Source organism: Elephantulus edwardii, unplaced genomic scaffold (genome assembly GCF_000299155.1).
Source record: "Elephantulus edwardii isolate Elephantulus edwardi_28Jun2011 unplaced genomic scaffold, EleEdw1.0 scaffold00104, whole genome shotgun sequence".
In the NCBI taxonomy this organism is placed as follows: Eukaryota; Metazoa; Chordata; class Mammalia; order Macroscelidea; family Macroscelididae; genus Elephantulus; species Elephantulus edwardii.
Genome location: NW_006399854.1, coordinates 10,393,294 through 10,404,927, shown reverse-complemented (window position 1 = coordinate 10,404,927; position 11,634 = coordinate 10,393,294).

The following is an 11,634-nucleotide window of genomic DNA, read 5'->3' as shown; positions in this document are numbered from 1 at the left end:
ATTGAGAGTACCATGGACTGCTAGGAAAACAGAGTCATCCTGGAAAGGGTTAAACTGGGTGGCTCTTTGGAGGCAAGGATTCTGAGGCTCTGTCTAAAATACTTTGGACATGTTGTGAGGAGAGACCGGTCCTTGGAGAAGGACATCATGCTGGGGAGATTGGAGGGACAGCGCAGGAGGGGAAGACCCTCTATGAGGTGGATTGATTCAGTGACTGGGGTCATCGGGATGGGAATGTCAGAGTGCGATTGTCACAAGACAGAGCAGAGTTTAGGGCTGTTGTGCATAGGGTCACTATGAGTCGCAAGCGACTCGATGGCACATAACAACAACAGCGGCAATGAGATTCTTAATACTCAGCCATATTATTCCACTGTGTGAATGTAACACAATTTCTGGTTAGTTAACAATCTTTTCTAACTTATTACTCTTGTATGTTGTTGTTGAGTAACATTGAATTGGAAGCAACTCGTAGCTGATCCTCTAGTGGGTTTTCAGAGGCATCAAGTTTCATGCTTTTATTGTTATGTGCTGTTGAGTTGCAACTTCTAGCGACCCTACGTACAATATCTCTGAACCCTGTCCTTTCCATCTCTGAAACACACCTACCCTCCCCTCCATTACCCCAGTCACTGTGTCAATCTGTGTCATCCAGGGTCTTTCTCTCTGCACTGTCCCTCCACCACACATCCCACATTCCAATCACTAGTGTCTCCAACTGTTCCTCTGCTTTTTTTTTATTCCCAATATGAGGACTCAGTCTCTGGTGTCACATCTGCTTGTCAACTCTAAGTGTGCTCTGTTGTACATACGGTTTTTGAAGCCCTGTTAATTTGGAAGTGGATGACCAATTTTTCTTCCTAGTCTGTCTTAATTTAGATGCTCAGCTTTAGTAAAATACCTGAGAGACAAGCATTTTACCCAAGATTGCACATGAAGGACCTTTTCCCATTACACGGGTAACAGAATTTTATCTCCTGGGAGGGTATATTCAAAGTATATGTCTTTGGGATTGCAGCATACCTTTTTACCACTACACCATCATCTTCAAGTTTAAAGTTTTATATTTGCCTCATTGTATAAGTTTTTCTATCTGATCTTCCCTTTTACCTCTGATAACTGAGGAATAAACAATATTTATCTTCCCTAACAGCCTCTTCTAAAAAAATAAAGTCTGTCCCAGGAATGTGTCCAGGATTTGGTGCATATTTTATGAGGCAATATGATATATAATAAGCTATGGTGTTATAGTGTGTATCAAGCGCCTATTTAGAAGATCAGCAATTTGAATCCATCAGCTGCTCCAGTGGAGAAAGACATGCAGTGCCCCCTCTCCTATAAAGAATTATATCTTAAGAAATTCAGTGAGGAGCTCTGGTGGCCTAGTGCAAGAAGCTGCACTACATTCCCAGAGGTGTGGGTGTGCGGTTCGAATCCACCAGATGCTCTGTTGGAGGAGGCACAATCTCCTCCTGTACCAGTCAGATCTGATTTGATAGTACACACACAAAAAATAATAAAAGAAAAAATAAATTCAGTGGAGCAGTGCTTTGAATTGGAACCCACCCACTCAATGGCAGTTGAGTTTTTGGGTTTATCAAAGTCAAACTTATTGCTATCAAGTAGGAACTGATGCATTGCTAACCCTGCAGCTGGTTCTCAGAGACTGCAAATCACAGGAAAGAAGAAAGGCCATCTTTCTCCCTCAAAGCAGCTAGTAGATTCAAACTTCCTGCCTTTGGATTGGCAGCACAACTCCTTATATTAAAAACCACTAGGGGAGCTCTGGTGGCCTAGTGGCAAGGAACTGCAACTACAATCCCAGAGGTGCACAGTTCGAATCCACCAGACGCTCTGCCGGGGAAGGAGGGACAATCTCCTCCTGTACCAGTCAGATTTGATTTGACGGTACACGCACACAAAAATAAAATTTAAAAAAAAAACACCAAATAACTGGTGTCTCTAGAATATACTCAGAAACAAGTTCTTCAGCAATTCCTATCTCTACTCTCAACTCAATATGCTTGTCAGCTGTGACAGAATACTATTTTATTATCAGTGCCCTTTTCAGGGTATGTCCAAGTTTTAGCTGTCACCCTAGGTCTGAGAATACTAGTTTAACAACTGAAGTTGGAAAACAAGTCTTTATACATTAAGTTCTAGACCAATCACTTATTTCCAGTAGATTGGTTTATAACGAGTACTTAGCCTGATTCTTCTAAGTATAAACAACAGTGTCTCCACTTTTATAAAAAACACGTTTATTTTGTTCTCTCCAGAAGAGCATAACTGAAAATCTACCTTTCTGTGCCAGGTGAAATTTCTGATAGAAACATGCCACAGAATCGCTCACTACCAGAAGGCATTTCTGTCAGAGGTGCTTTTCTTCATAACCTTCAGGCTCTTACCCTCCTGACAGGCCCTCTCGTTCTGTCTCTTGTGCCTCTATCTCTCTAATTCCTGATACTTAGTTAAGCAAGCAGACAGGTTCTATCTCTTCCCCTGCTCACCTTCACCAAACTAGGCTTCAGGACTATCTTTACTTACCCCTAAGCTTAAGGATAAACTCTGCTCAACAAAAGAGTGTTATCTACACTTGTTGTACTAAGAAATAAGAGGACCCAAAACAACTATTAGATATCATCTCACCCCAGTAAGAATAACTAAATTTAACAGAACAGCAAACATCAAATGCTGGCGAGGCTGTGGAGAAACTTGAACCCTTATTCACTGTTGGTGGGAGTGTAAAATAGTGCAACCTCTATCTAAGGCTTTATGGCACTTTCTCAAAAAGTTACGAATAAAAATACCATCTGACCCAGCAATTCCATTACCGAGAATTTACCCTAAAGAAACCATAACTGCCATCCAAGCAGATATATGCACACTCATTTATATTGCGGCTTTGTTCACAATAGCAAAGAGCTGGAAACAACCCAAGTGCCCATCAGAAAATGAATGGATAGAGAAACTCTGGTATATTCAAACAATGGAATACTACACAGCCTTGAAAAACAAGGAACTCATGAAATATGCAAAATGGATGACCCTAGAGAACATTAGGCTGAGTGAAATATCTGCCACAAAAGGACAAATATTGCATAGGGCCACTGTTGTAAAACGGGACTGACATCAGGGTTGAAGGAAGGCAGAGAAGGACAGGAGGAATGATGTATACTGCATTGAAACAGATGAAGGAGAGAACTGTTTAAGAGATATATAATTGGGTATTATTGCCATGACAGGAGTCCAGAACAAAGGCTGCACAGTGGAGTGGACTTGGGGGAAAGGATTGCATAACAATGAAAAAGTTTTTTACTTTTCAAGGAGAGGAGTGAATGGGGGAAGGGGTAGGCAGGAAGAAAAGCACAACAATGAATGACTAGAAATCCAAAGTCTCTGTAAACTTTCATTAAAATTAATTTTAAGAAGAAAGAAGAGGAACATGTCAGTGCATTATATTCTTGTACACAGCATAGGACTGTCTTTTCATGATCAACCATAACTGTGGGGACTTGAGAATAGGACAAGGAGTCAAACCTTAGGCAATGGAAAAGATACAAATGAACGTTAAAGTTGGTACGTGAAGGACCATTTTATTGGTTAAAGTTAATGAATTTGAACACTATTAAAATTCCAAAGTTGTGTTCATGTAGAAACTAGTCTGAAATTTACTACCATTTTGTTTCTACTGTAATTGAAAGAGGGCGGGTGGCCTAAAGGGTTAGGATTTGGGCTGCACCCAAAGGCAGGTGTTTTAAATCCACCAGCAGCACCAACGGGGTTAATTTAGTTTCTCATTGCTTTTGAGTCAGAACCAACTCATCGCTGACCCTCCTGCTGCTTTGCAGAGGCTGTAAATATCGCAGAGGAGATTGCCCTACAGAGCTCCTTAATGACAATGGGGGGAATCCCATGGTGGCAACAGACTGGAATTTTAAAAAAAAATGTATTGAGAAAATCAGCAGTCAAGAATCTTTTTAAAATGCTGAAAAGTAAGAATGCCAGTTTAACTACTAAGGTTCACTTGACCCAAGCCATGGCATTTTCATTTGCTTCTTATTCATGTGAAAGTTGGAAAATGAGTAAGAAAGCCAAACAATAATTGATGCCTTTGAATTGTCTTAGTGAAAAGTACTGAATGGATATTGTGGACTGCCAAAAGAACAATGTTCCTTGGAGAAGGTGCCACTTGGAGGCAAGAACGGCACATGCTGGTAAAGTTTGAAAATTTTAATCAATCATATAACAAGCAAATGGCTCTGGAAACACTCTCAGTAAAACTTCAAATTGTTCTTGTTCTTTACTTGTTGCTCTAGTTATATTTCACTTAGAAGATCCCATTTTGTAGGAAATTAGCGAAAGGGCAGCATTGTGATTGCCTCAGATAAGAAGGTATAACTTTGAAATAATGGTTTTACCCATTTGCGTCTCAGATGTCTCATCTGTAAAAGAAAGATATTAGAATAAATAAATTCTACTTGTTCGTCAATTTTAAAACTATAAATCTATCCAGTTTGACACAGTGGCAGTAACTTCAACAATGAAATGTGACTAAGTCTGTATTTTCAAATCTAATAAATGTTTTGAGTCACTTCTGAGCCAACTCCTTAAATAATATATCAGCACCCATGTATTAAAGAATCCGCCAATCATTACAATCAGAATCATAAATTAAGTGAGTTGAAGGCTGCTGAAATCTAGCTAAACTGTTTTTCCCTATAGCTCACCACCACGGTTGAAACTTCTGTCATCTCCGTTGAGTTAAAGCATCATTTAGTTTACATTGTTAATTTATTATAAAATGCCCTGGTGGTGTAGTCCACAATAGATTATGCTGCTAACCAAAAAGACTGCTAGTCTCTGGTTGTTCAAATCCACTAGGGACTCCTCAGGAGAAAGGTAGTCTTATTAACAGCCTCAGTGACTTCTCTGACCCATCCTGCCTCTCTCTGGCCTGGGGCAGTGAACCTCACCCAAGAGCCTGAGAGCCCAAATAAATGCTTATTTGCTTACTTAAAAAAACAAACAAACAAACATAGCCTCAGACACCTGATGGAAGGTAGCTATTAGCCACTGATGGTGATGAGTCTGACATTGAGTTAACCAAATTCAAGGTACAGAAGATCACAGTTAGCCTGAGTCAATAAGTAAATAAATCACCCTGATATGGTAGAGGTTTGTTTTGTAATGCTCAAAATGTCCTGTGTTTTTCATCTCATATGTTTATACGAAGAATAATATGGCATCAACACCTTGCCTTCTGCAGCTAATACCTTGCTGGCAGAGAGCTAAGAAGACTTGAAACTCTCACTGCAGAAGATCAAAGACTACAGCCTTCAATATAGGTTATACCTTAACATCAAGAAAACAAAGATCCTCAGCCATGGGCAAGCAGGCAATATGACAGTTGAAGAAAAGATTGAAATTGTCAACAATGTTATTTAACTTGGATTCACAATCAAAACCTGTGGTACCAGCCATCAAGAAATCAAATATTTTATTTTACATGCATCTGCTTTGATAAAGAACGAGGATGTTAGTCTAAAGACTAAGGTGCTTCTGATCGCATGGTCTATTTCATTGTTTTCTATGAATCATAAAGTTGATCAATGAATAAGGATGACAGAAGAATTTACACCTTTGAATTGTAGTGTTGGAGAAGAGTATTGAATATGCCATAGACTGCCCAAAGAACAAGTAATCTGTCATAAAGAAAGAACAGCCAGAGTATAGACAAGGATAGTGAAACTTCACCTCATTTTATTTTGGCCAACCAAGGTTTAAGAAGGAACCAGTCCATGTAGAGAGCCATCATGCTGGGAAAGGTTGAAGGTCAGTAAAAGAGGAAGACCCTTAAAGAGACTGACTAGCATAGTGACTGTCACAATGAGCAGGACACTGATAATGAGCATGGTACAGGCTAGGGCAAGTTTGGTTCAGAGATGTTGAATAATATGAATGGTAATTGACTTAATGGCACGTAGCAATTATGTCTCTACTTTGTGTGGCTAACATCCACCTTTCTGATATGAACTGCTTCTCCCACTCCCACACCTATATCATATATTGGTAACAAAAGGAGTTATATTACTCTTTCCTTTGGTTACAACTGATTTATCATTAAGTGGGACTCTGGCCCAAAATGGGCCAATGAAGAAATTCCTCTGGGATTTTTTTTTAGACTTGGTAAAATGCCACTTCAAGCTTTACCTGCAAATAAAATCTAGGAGAGGTCAATGGCAATGATTTTTTTTTTTTGTCAAGTGGAAAAATCAGTTCTGTATTGAATAAAATCAGTAAACAAAAGGAAGCAGAAGAGATAGAATATCTTTGTTGTACTGGAGTTCTCAATTGCAGATTTTCTTGACTCTTGGCTGAATCACTGCCTTTCCTTCTGCTTCAGCTTTACTCAGCCTAGTATTTTCCTAATATCCTTCCTTGCATTTCCCATATTGCCTAAGCTAGCGCGAAATGGGTTTATTTCACATGCAGTTATATATTATATTCTGTTCACCCTAACTTGACTGCTGTGGACTTGGTTCCAACTCATATCAACCCTCCACTGGGTTTCTGAAGATGTAAATTATGAGAGGAGACTGCCCATCTTTCTTTCTCAGAGTCACTGGTAGATTCAAACTACCAAAGACACAAAGCACTTGTATTATCTTAGCATAAAGCAAATACATAAGGGAAAAATCATTAGAATTATTATCTTTATTAATGGCATGAGTGTTACCACTAAGAACGTGACCAAGTTTATAAACATAAACTTCTATAACTATCAACTCTATGTGAATGAAGGAGCACTGGTGGCTCAGTGGTAAGGAATTGTGCTAGGTACACAGGTCCAATCTACTGGCTTCTGTGCAGGTCAAAAATAAACAGTCTCCTCTCATGCAACTTACGGCCTCTGAAAACCAAGTAGAGGGTCAGCTATGGATAAATTCCAATTCAGTAGTACAGTAGAACAACAATATGTGTGAATTACATCCATAGCTCTATTTGCCTGTTATTCCATGATAGCAAACCCGCAATTTTTGGATGATTCTCCTGAAACTCAGCTAAAAGTTGAGTCACACGATCATATGATCTATTACTCCAGAGATGTAAAGGTGAAGAAAAATGGGGTTGCTTTCATAGTTAAAAAAGTCATTTCTAGATATGCCTTGAAATAAAATATTGTGAGCAATAGGATACTATCCATACACTTACAAGGATGCCCAGTGAATACCACTATCATTCAGATATATGCACCAACCAGAGAGAAAATAGAAGATTTCTACCAACTTTTACAGTCAGAAATCGACTGAACATGCAATCAAGATGCATTAATAATAATGGGTGACTGGAATGCAAAAGTTGGGAACAGAGAAGAAGGATCAGAAGTTGAAAAGCATGAACTTGGTGACAGAAATGAAGCTGGAGAAAGAATGATAGAATTTTGCACAATCATCGACTTATTCATTGCAAATACGTTTTATAAGAAACATAAACGCAGGTTATGCACATGGATTTCACAAGATGGTATGCACAGGAATCAGATTGACTACATCTGTGGAAAGAACCACTGGGGAAGCTCAGTATCAGCTGTGAAAACTAGGCCAGGTGCTGACTGTGGAACAGACCGCCAATTACCCATTTGAAAGTTCAAGCTGAAGCTAAGGACAATTAAATCAATTCCACAGTAATGAAAATATGATCTTGAGTCTATCCCACTTGAATTTCAAAACCATCTCAGGAACAGGTTTGAGGCCTTAAACACCAAGGAGCGAAAACCAAATGAGTTGTGGGAGGATATCAAGAGTATCATCCAGGAAGAGTGCAAACGGTCGTTGCAAAGACAGAAGAGGAAGAGAAGACCAAAATGGATGTCAGAAGAGACTCTGAAAATTGCACTAGAGTGCTAAAAAGCCAAAGCAGAGGGAAGAATTCAAGATATAAAAGAGTTGAACAGAAGATTTCAAAAGGCAGCATGGGAAGACAAAGTAAAATATTACAATGAAATGTGCAAGCATCTGGAATCAGAAAGTCAAAAGCTCTGAACTCGCTCAACATTTTTTAAGCTCAAAGAACTGAAGAACAAATTCAAACCTTGATACTTAAAGATGCTTTGGACACAGTATTAAATGATCCAGGAAGTATTAAAAGAAGATGGAAAAAGTATACAGAGTCACTGTACCAAAAAGAATTGGCAGACACAGAAGAATTTCATGAAACAATATATGAGCAAGAGCCTATGGTGATGAAGGAAGAAGTTCAAGCTGCTTTGAAGGAATTGACAAAAAATAAGGTCCCAGGAATTGATGGTATACCAATTGATGTATTTCAACTAATAGATGCTGCCCTAGATGTGCTCACCTAGTTGTGTCGAGAAAGCTTGAGGACAACCACTTGGCCAACTGACTGGAAGAAATCTATATTTGCTCCCATTTCAAAGAAAGATGATCCAACAGAGTGTGGAAATTAACGAAAAATATCATTGATATTACCTGCAAGCAAGATTCTGCTGAAGATTATCCAAAAACTACTGGAACAACAGAGAACCGCCAAAATTCAGGCTGGTTTTATAAGGGGTCTTGGTGCTAGAAATATTTTAGCTAATGTTAGATGGATCATAGCTGAAAGCAGGGAGTACCAGAGAAATGTCTATGTGTTTCATTGATTAAGCAAAGGTGTTTGACTGTGTGGATCCCAACAAACTGTGGCTGATCTGAGAAGAATAGGAATCCCAGAACACGTGATCATGCTAATGCAAAACCTGTATTTGGACCAGGAGGCAGTCATTGGAGCAAAGCAAGGAAACACTGCATGGTTCAAAATTGGGAACGGTGTACACCAGGGATGTCTCCTATCTCCATACCTTTTCAACCTATATGGAAAAACAGATTATCTGGGAGGCTGGGCTATATGAGGAGAAGTGTGGCATCAGGATTGGAGGAAGATTCATCAACAATCTGTATTATGCAGATGACACAACCCTACTTGCTGAAACTGAGGAGGACCTAAAGAACTTGTTGCAGAGGATCAAGGACTGCATACTTCAATACCGGTTGAAGCTCAATATCAAGAAGATAAAGATTCTCACCACTGGACCAATTGGCAGCATTGGGATGAATGGTGAAGGGGACTGAGATTGTTAACAGCTTTAGTTTGCTTGGTTCCACAGTCAACATTCTTAGCTCCAGCAGCCAGGAAATTAAAAGATGTATTGCAATGGGAAAGTCTGCTGTTAGGGACCTCTCCAAAGTATTGAAGAGCAATGGTGTAACTCTGGAGACTAAAGTGTACCTGATAAAGGCCATGGTCTTTGCAATCACTTGCTATACATCAGAGAGATGGACAATGACTAGGGAGGATAGAAGGAGAATTGATACCTTTGAGCTGTGGTGTTGGAGAAGAGTACTGAATATACCATGGACTGCTAAGAAAATGAACAGATTCAACCTAGAGAGGGTTAAACTAGGCTGCTGCTTGGAGGCAAGGATTCTGAAGCTTCGTCTGACATATTATGGACATGTTGCAAGGAGGGACCAATCCTTGGAGAAGGACGTCATTCTTGGGAGTGTGGACGGACAACAAAGGAGAGGAAGACCCTCTATGAGGAGGATTGATTCAGTGACTGGAGTAATTGGGGTAGGTGTGTTGGAGACAGTGATATTGACACTGGACAGAACAGAGTTTAGGGCTGTTGCATATAAGGTCGGTATGAGATGCAGGCGATTTGACAGCACATAACAACAACAACAATTTCATTTAGAGAACTGAGTTCTGGATGTTCAAACCTAAAATCAGAAATGTTGCATGGGACTTATTTTTAAAAGAAAGCAGTGAAAAGAAAAAGGGTACAACCTTCTACTTTCCACCTGATTGTAAATCTTTTTTAAAGAAAGTAATGAAAAAGAAGAGGGTACAGCCTTTTTATGTCTTCTCTCCATCCTATATCCTGCACATCCTATGTTGACTGAGGCTCTTTCAGCCTTTTTGGACCGTAAAAAAGAATGGCCAGAGCCTGAGGCTGATGTACTGAGTAGGAACAGAAACAATCTCTCACAACTTAATGAAAGCACCATATGGATTCTGAAATGCTCACCTCCAAAATTTTTGTACGTGAGAAAGAAATAAGCTTTATATTATTTAAGCCACTGTCATCCAGGTTTTTCTACTACAGGCCATTGCACTGAATCCTAATTGATGCAATACTGTACTAGTTTGATAAATTATATTATGTGGAAGTGTAATATAAATACTCTAGAAAGAAAGAACAAAACAAAAAGTCTTGAGAAAATACAACAGATGAGTACATGCTACTGTGTTTAAAAATTTAAAACCAAAAATAGAAGTACTAGGAAAGATGCAATAGGAAGAAGGTCAAGGGAAAAATTCTAGCTAATAATTTACTACTTTTGATATGTTATAAAGGGAGGTCTGGTGGCCAATGGTAAGAAACTGCACTACAACCTCAAAGGTACGTGGTTCAAATCCACCTGCTGCTCAGTGGTTCAAAGATAAGCCATCTCTTCCCATGCGATTAACTGCCTCTGGAAAGTCAGCATCTCGTGGTTGGTTCTGAATCAATGGCACACAACGATATTCTGAATTTCTAATAGTTTTAGATTACATACAAACAATCTTATGAGTTTATCCAAGGAATGATTTGCTTCTAAAGAAAAAAAAAAACTATCCAAACTGACAAGAGTCTGAAACACCTTCTACCCATCTGTCTTGATTATTCCTATAGTTATTGAATTGGTTAATTAATTTTAAGGCAATAAGACTTTCAGCAGGATCCAGGAATTCATAAGGCCTGACCAGTGCAAGATTTACATTTGAATGACAGTGTAGAATTTTCTGGAAATGTGGAGGCTGCTCATATGTCAATCCTGACTGATTCATAATAGTTATAGGAATCTTACCTCTCTGTCTCATTTTTCAAAGCTGTGAAATGGGAACAATAACGACTCATTAAATCTAAACTTTTAGAATGGTGTCGGACAAAAAATACAATGACATTTCATAAGCTAAAGCAAGTCTTGTGGAGACCACTTTTATTCTTTTAATTCAAAGTCAAGATTAGCATGAAAATATAATCTAAGGTTCATAGGGTCGCTATGAGTCATCTACAACTTGACAGCACCTAACAACAGTAACAACAATAGCATAGGGAGAGCTACGTTGGCTTAGTGGACAGAAAGTTATGCTATCAAGCCCAAGATGGGTGATTTTAATCTACGGCCCTCAGGTCTGGTTTAAATTCTTTTTTGTCAAACATTCTTCTAAGTGGTATAGCACTGGTCTGTAAATTGCTTTACAGAGGTTACTCGTGGTTACTGTGCACTGTGATAATGGTTACACATGGTGGACAGTTTTTGGTGGAGCTTCCCGATTAAAACAAGCTTGGAAGCAGGAGTGGCATCCACTTCCAAAATAACTTACCTGTGGAAACTCTATGAACAGTGCTCGGGTCTTTCGTTCATAGGGTCGCTATGAGTTGTCTATGACTCAATGACACCTAACAACAACAACAAGGAAGACCCTCACCCAGTTGGATTGACACAGTGACTACAGTGAAGGTTGTGAGGATAGCATGGAACCATTATTTCCTTCTGTATCCCAAAGAAAGGCGACCCAAAC